This window comes from Hydra viridissima, unplaced genomic scaffold (assembly GCF_058129835.1).
Source record: "Hydra viridissima isolate aposymbiotic clone 2 unplaced genomic scaffold, HvirCarnegie_v1 scaffold_1, whole genome shotgun sequence".
NCBI classification, from domain to species: domain Eukaryota; kingdom Metazoa; phylum Cnidaria; class Hydrozoa; order Anthoathecata; family Hydridae; genus Hydra; species Hydra viridissima.
The window spans coordinates 25,350,630-25,357,685 of NW_028324300.1; the positions used below are offsets into that span (position 1 = coordinate 25,350,630).

General features: G+C 29.8%; 1 long non-coding RNA gene across 8 annotated transcripts in view; it reads right to left on the reverse strand.

Annotated features, from left to right (window-relative positions):
• Window positions 1-237: 237 nt before the first annotated feature.
• The window catches only part of LOC149894090 (uncharacterized), an 18,794-nt gene continuing 11,975 nt past the window's right edge, over window positions 238-7,056 (reverse strand). For all 8 annotated transcript variants that reach the window (XR_016446381.1, XR_016446408.1, XR_016446405.1 and 5 more), the window contains one exon: window positions 238-4,726. This is a non-coding gene — a long non-coding RNA (uncharacterized LOC149894090). The remainder of the gene's footprint in view (window positions 4,727-7,056) is intronic.

Sequence of the window (7,056 nt, forward strand, 5' to 3'; positions counted from 1 at the left end):
ATTGCCTAACATAAAATTCACAATTTATGTTACTTTCAGCATACTTTTTACTAAAAAAAGAAGGGGATGAGGTAATTTTTTACTTTAAAAAAGGGGGAATTTGGAGGTTAAAATGACTAATATTAATCCTATTTTCACCTCAAATTGCTCAAATTTCGCTCCATTTTTATGGTGTTTTTAATGGTATTTTATGGCATGTTATAATAATTTTGCTTTTGTTTATTGCATTTAACACAATTACACGATAGCTTGTTTTGTATTTTTTAATTTACTTTACAGTGCTATCAACATAACAACAAAGTACAACTAAAAAACTACAGGGTATTAGCATGAAGATAAAAGAAAAATTAAAAAAACTAGTCTTATCAAAAAATATTGACGGTCTAAAAGAATATGTAGAAGAACACACTTATGAGATTTATGCAACATTATGAAGATGGTAGTGAGAGCAAGTCTTTACTAAATGCTAATATGTAGAAGAACGCACTTATGAGATTTATGCAACTTATTATAAAGATGGTAGTGAGAGCAAGTCTTTACTAAATGCCAATATGCAGAAGAACACACTTATGAGATTTATGCAGTTTATTATGATGATGGTAGTGAGAGCAAGTCTTTACTAAATGCCAATATGTAGAAGAACGCACTTATGAGATTTATGCAACTTATTATGAAGATGGTAGTGAGAGCAAGTCTTTACTAAATGCCAATATGTAGAAGAACGCACTTATGAGATTTATGCAACTTATTATGAAGATGGTAGTGAGAGCAAGTCTTTACTAAATGCCAATATGCAGAAGAACACACTTATGAGATTTATGCAATTTATTATGAAGATGGTAGTTAGAGGTTACTAAGGTAGTGAGAGTAGTGAGAGTCTTACTAAGGTAGTGAAGGTAGTGAGAGCAAGTCTTTACTAAACACCAATGAAAAGATATGTATGACAGTTACAAAAACTGCCTCTGCATATCAAGAGATTACGGAGACTTCAGGAGCTGGTGATGTATTGTTTACTGATGAGTAAACAATAAAAGATCAAGATGTTCTAATTTACATGGGTTGACTAATATATAAATTTATTAGTCTGACAAAAAAACCTAAAGGAGTAAAGAAAACTCCTGATGTTAAAGGGTATTTTTATAAAATTGGAAAAGTTAAATCAGTATAGAATAAACGAAGAGTTCAATCTTTTTAGAGAGAATGCAGATAGGTTGGGCAGATTAAAAGAAGTTTTGAACATTCATGTCTGCATATAAGAGAAGCCATTACTCTAAAAAGATTGGTTAATAACTCAATTGTAAGAGAAATAGACATTTTAAAACCTGAAAATATTTGCAATTCTATATATAATAATAGTTTTATTTTTCCTGTTTTTACTTCAAACATTGAAAGTCATTCTTTTTCTAAAAATGGACTACATGTAGCTCATGTAGGGTCTTTAACTTCTTATTCTCAAATGAAATTTGTTTGTTTTGATTCTTTTGATAATAGTCATATCAAGAGTTTTTTTAATTAACGGAGATGATGACAAAATTGATCGAAAAGGTTCTTTGATACTCAATCAAATGATAAGGATATTCTTATGCGAAACCAGTTGAATATCCACTTCATTTTTTAAGATACCCATGTGCTTAGAACTTGGCGAATGGGCTTTTAAACACACTTTTAAACAGTATCAAAGTAAAAAGACTGAAGAATTTCAAGTATTTATTAATAAAGTTCATAAGAAAAAGCCTTTGTTTCATGGAGAAAAAGGAGAGCGCTGGTAAAATTATTAAAGCAAATAAAGATATAATAAGAAAGTCTGATGCAAAAACAAGGGATATTGAAAAAGCCAAACAAACAATTGAAAGAGTAGAAAATGATATGAAGGGGCTATTCATTGTTAACATTGAAAATCAAAATGTAACAAAAGGAAACCTGGTTAAAGACATTGTGTTAAACCTTTTTTCATTACATATGGAGAGAGCTGTCCCAACTTGTAGGTATATTAGCAATGAAATTAATGAAGTGTTAAATAATAAATTGGATCAAAATGAATTATATCATTATTGGTAAATCAGGGTAAAGGAAGTATTAACGATGCTAAAAAGCTACAACACTAATTGATGTTTACAAAGAATTCATTGTGAATAATGAAATTAAAATAAACCAAAAGATTAATTTTAGGATAAATTGTCATATATCAAAAGAATGGTTTTGAATAATTTATGAAGATAAATTTGAGGATGAAGATATTAATAGCGTAAAATTAATTGGTAAAACTTTAAAACTCAAGCATGATTAGAGTCAACACGTTCGATAGAAAATGATTTCTTAGTAATTACGGCGCTGCTAACTTTGCACCTGAGGTTCATGATAGTTTTAACTGGAAAGAGATATTAAAGCTGTATGCAAGTAGACATAACTGCGCGCAAACCATATTTAAAAAAGAAGCGGAAGTAAAAAAAAATCAGGAGATTAAGAGAAGAGTAACAACTAATGCAACTTTAGATTACAGATTAATAGAAGAGCAACAACTAATAAAACATTAATGCAAGGAGCAAGAAAATCAAGAAAAAAAAAAAGAATCAACTTATAAGAGAATTAACATAATTAATTAACATAATTAATTAATTATGCATATCATGAGGTATTTCTTGGTACTAAAGAGGGAAAAGTAGTACTGGATAATTTAGAATGCAACATGTTTGCCACCACAAATTTACTCTGCATTGGAAGATCTATGCTTGCCGGCATACCCAGAAGACGATTCGGTGACTTACGAAGAGATCGAGGAAAATATTATGAAGCTTTTCAAACCAAAGTCATCTTTAATACCACACTTTGAATTCGAAACAATTAAAAAGCTACTTCCCCACATAACTGGCTTTACCGGAACAAATAAAATAACATGTTTTAATTGTGGGAAATTTGGACATTATGTACGGGACTGCGAGGAGAAATGCAAGAACTGTTCACACAATCATCGAGCCAAAGACTGCATCAAACGATCGCAAGGTTTAAAAGGAAAAGAGAGAATTTGGAAATAATGGCATCCAATATTTACCCGGAAAAGGCATTGCCATCACTAAAAGTTAAAATAGCAAGACAAATGAACATTACCCGGTGGCAGGAAGTTTGCGTTTACAAGCTTCGTACATCAAACGATTAGCTGGAAATATTCCATGGAATGAGTATGTTTCTGAAGATTGCAAAGAAAAAGTGAATGAGTTGCTTCACCGTTTGGAAAAATAAAATGCAAAAAGCAAGAACATGGTGTTTAGTAACAATTCTTATGAATTATAACTTATTGAAGGTATGTGCAACTTGCTTTGTTATATAGATTCTCCTTTAGAGGAAAGACTTGAAGAAGATAATTTAGTAAAAAGGTTATAATCCGTTTCAATATCAATAAAGAGGTTTTAACAAAAAGATGTCAGAAAACAAGCAAAAAACTGAACACAAGGTAATAAAAGAGTTGTTGCTGCAATAGATGGCGGTAAGGAAACTGGAAAATGACTTGGTTTACCTGAGGATTTAAGAGGGGTAAAATCTTTGAAGAACTTTAATGATTTAACATCTCTTGCCAAGAGTTATATAGAGCTTATAATATATCTTAAATTTGAATGAGGAGTTATTTTTTAAAAGAAATCTTATTAAAAGACAAGGAGACAAGTTTTTTATCTAATAATCGATAATGCTCAAAAATCTAACCAAGAGTTGATCGAAGCTTAAAAAAGCGTTAAGAGAAGCTATTATTGCTAAGTTTTATGAGGTTTAAAAGAACAACTCTGAGAAATTAAATATTTTAAAATGTGTAATGTTCAAGTACGGAAGTGCAGTATTAGTAGATTTAGTTGAAGAAACAAACTCTACACCGGTATTGATTTAATTTTAAAGCTTGGAGAAAGAATAAAAGGAGATTCTTTAGTGTCAGTTAAAAGTGATCCATTAATATCCGATAAGAAAACTGCTTCTAAACAAATAAAGAGACTTGAACCCGATAAGGAGTTTATGGTAAAATATCCCGATAGAAGTCATATAGGTCATAAACAAGCTGTTAGCGAGCTTAATGATTTATACAAGATATAAAAAAGAACAATTTCACCGCAGAAGCCGATATCATTGAAATTAGTTGTTATTTTGATCAAGAAATAATCTATAAACCAGATGGAGAGGTAATATGTTAGATAGACCTTAAGAAAACAAGCTAGAGATTAGTTTATTTTTTAGAAATTTTTTAAGAGGGGAATATCATGCCTTATATAACGGAGGGTTTGAAACATCAGTTTGCAAAAAACATTGAGCTTGCCACTCAAGAAAGAGGAAAATTAAGAAAACTGGTTTAAGAGGAAGAAATTGAAACTGAAGTTGCATATTTTAAGACTGTAGGTAATGTTGCAGCTTTCAAGGTTATATAAATAAATTAATAAATAGATAATATATATAAAAATAGATAGATAAATAAATAGATAAATTTGAAATAAATTAATAAATATTTTTTAAATAAACTTGAAAGTAATTTTTTTTCCTTGAATGTTCTTGAATGAAGCTCCTTCATCGCAAAATTAGTCTGGCGTTTTAAGTTTTACAATTGCTAGAATAATCTTTCATGCATGGAAGTTGTCGAGAATATTTATCAGTCCGTGGGTTTGCAGTCTTTTTTTCTTTTTTATTATTCTCAGTAGTACCTTTTGTGCACCACAGAGCACACGTTGGACCCTTCCGTCTTCCCTCCAGTTATCTATAATTTACATTAAAAAATAATTCTTTTTTAACTAATTTTTTTAAAATAATAATACATTTATCATAGAAATTATTTTTTTTAGCGTTTTTACGGAAAGATTTTTCACGTTTAAGATGTTTTCATTTGGAAATTTTTTTCTTTTTTTCTGCTTTTGCAAAATATATAAGAAAAAAACAAGGATTGTTTATGTTTTATTTTATTAGTCTCGTTTTCATTTTCAAATTTATAACAGCTTTTATTTTGTTAATTTTCAGTGTCAGTTTTATTTTATTTTGTTAAATTGTTAAAAAATGTTTATTAGCTATATGTTTATATTAGACGAGTGAAAAATCTTTTTATTGAAAATATTTCATCTTTCTAATGGTTTTGATATTGCAAACTTTAACTGAAGTATTCGTCGTGTGGTTTGACATGAAAAGAGTTGTATTTGTGAAGTCACTCATCTATTGGATTTCTTCATTAAAAATATTTTTTCATATGACAAAAGCTCATCAACCATTTTTTATTGATTTGGAAGCGTTTTGAATATTCGCCTGATGGTAAAAATCGAAAAAAATACGCAAAAGATTAAATTAAAAACTGAAAAAGTAATGAAAACAAAATATTGGAAACAAAGATTTGCATGAGGTAATCGCCGAAAGAGATCTGAAATACAAATATTGTACAAATTTTTTTAAGTTTCAGAAACGAAATTTGCCATTCCAGAATGAACTCATTTGCTGTAATTTTTATGCAAACAAAAATTTAAACATTTCTAATAGTAGGCAATAAGTAAATAATTAGGAAAGGTTAATGCATGAAATAATTTATAGTAAATATATACAATAACAATATATAATATATTGTATGTTAACGGCGCTTAGGAACATAAGACCTGGCAACACATTTTCACAAACACTTTTTGGATTATTATCAGAAAACGTTTTCTCACTTCAAAAATGTAAATTAATAAAAGTTTTTACTGGGGGCCTGGAGAGAAACCACGTTTTTGTGGGGTTGCACAAGAATATTGTTGTTCAACTTAGGTCTCAAAGAAGTATGGGACTTACTCAAATTTCAAGTTTATCGAAAATGATATAGAATGAAGCTGATTTGTAAAAACATATGGTTTTCGGGGCTAACCTAACCCCACCCCGATCCCCCTCATAACCCTCTTCCTAGAACTACGTCTTCCAAAATCATAACCCTCTTCCTAGAACTACGTCTTCCAAAATCATATGGATTTTTTTTGCTCTTATCATAAACTAAATGGAGCTTCATGAGATGATCAAAGTTATAAAGTTTTGAAAAACGCATAGTGAAGAAGTTCTGAGAAATAAGTTTTCGCTGCCAAATGTGTCTTATTTACATGAAGTATTTGTATCAAGACTACTCGTTTTCCTACATTTTCTAGATCTTCTATTTGTTTTTACAGTTTCTGCTTTATTTAATTTTATTCTTGACTGCCTCTGCAAAGTTTGAGGAGTTGAGCTGATTACGTCACTACCATGAATTGTTTTTTTTTTATACATGTTTAATAGAGAAACGAACATGCTGCTCAAAAAATATAGCAATTGAAAAACAAGGATGAGTTTAAGTTGGATATATTTTCGCTTTTTGTTAAAAAACTTTCATTCAGAGAAGAAAAAAAAAAAATCTACAGAAAAATTAATATCAATTATTAGTTAAAAGATAATAAAAATAATAAATAAAGTAAAAAACAACTTTAAAGCAAAATATAGTTTATTTATTTATCTTCCAATTTCGTTACGTATTAATGTATTACTATACATATTAATTACATACTTCCGTTTAAGTTTTATTTTTATTAATGTTTTTGTATCGGTAAGAGGACTGTAGACCTGGCGCAAAACCTTTGCAGACATTTGAAGTAATAATATATATATTACAAAACACGCCAACATTTCTACCTTCTGTCACTATTTGTATGGATCTTGAGGGTATCGTGCGTTTAGCAGCTGTACACTGGTATGTACAGCTGCTCGACGCACGACAGCTGCTAGAAAAGTTTTGAAAGAATAATATTATTGACGATAAAGTACACACTAGAGAAGTGCATACAAAATGGAGTTTCTTGATTTACAGATAAGGTGTTAACAAACGAGTCATTTTTCGTAGGGTGCATACTTTTTTAGTCTGCTACATTTATTGTGTTGTTACCAGATTGCTTTGTTACCAGATGTTTCATTTTCTTCTGGGTTTTTTATGAGATGGGCCATTAGCACCTAACAAAAATGTTGAAAACCATGGAATTTGTCAAACATAAAAAAAACAACGTTTACTTGTTTGCGACCGCCATTTCGCAAACCGAAAGTGAAGGGATCACA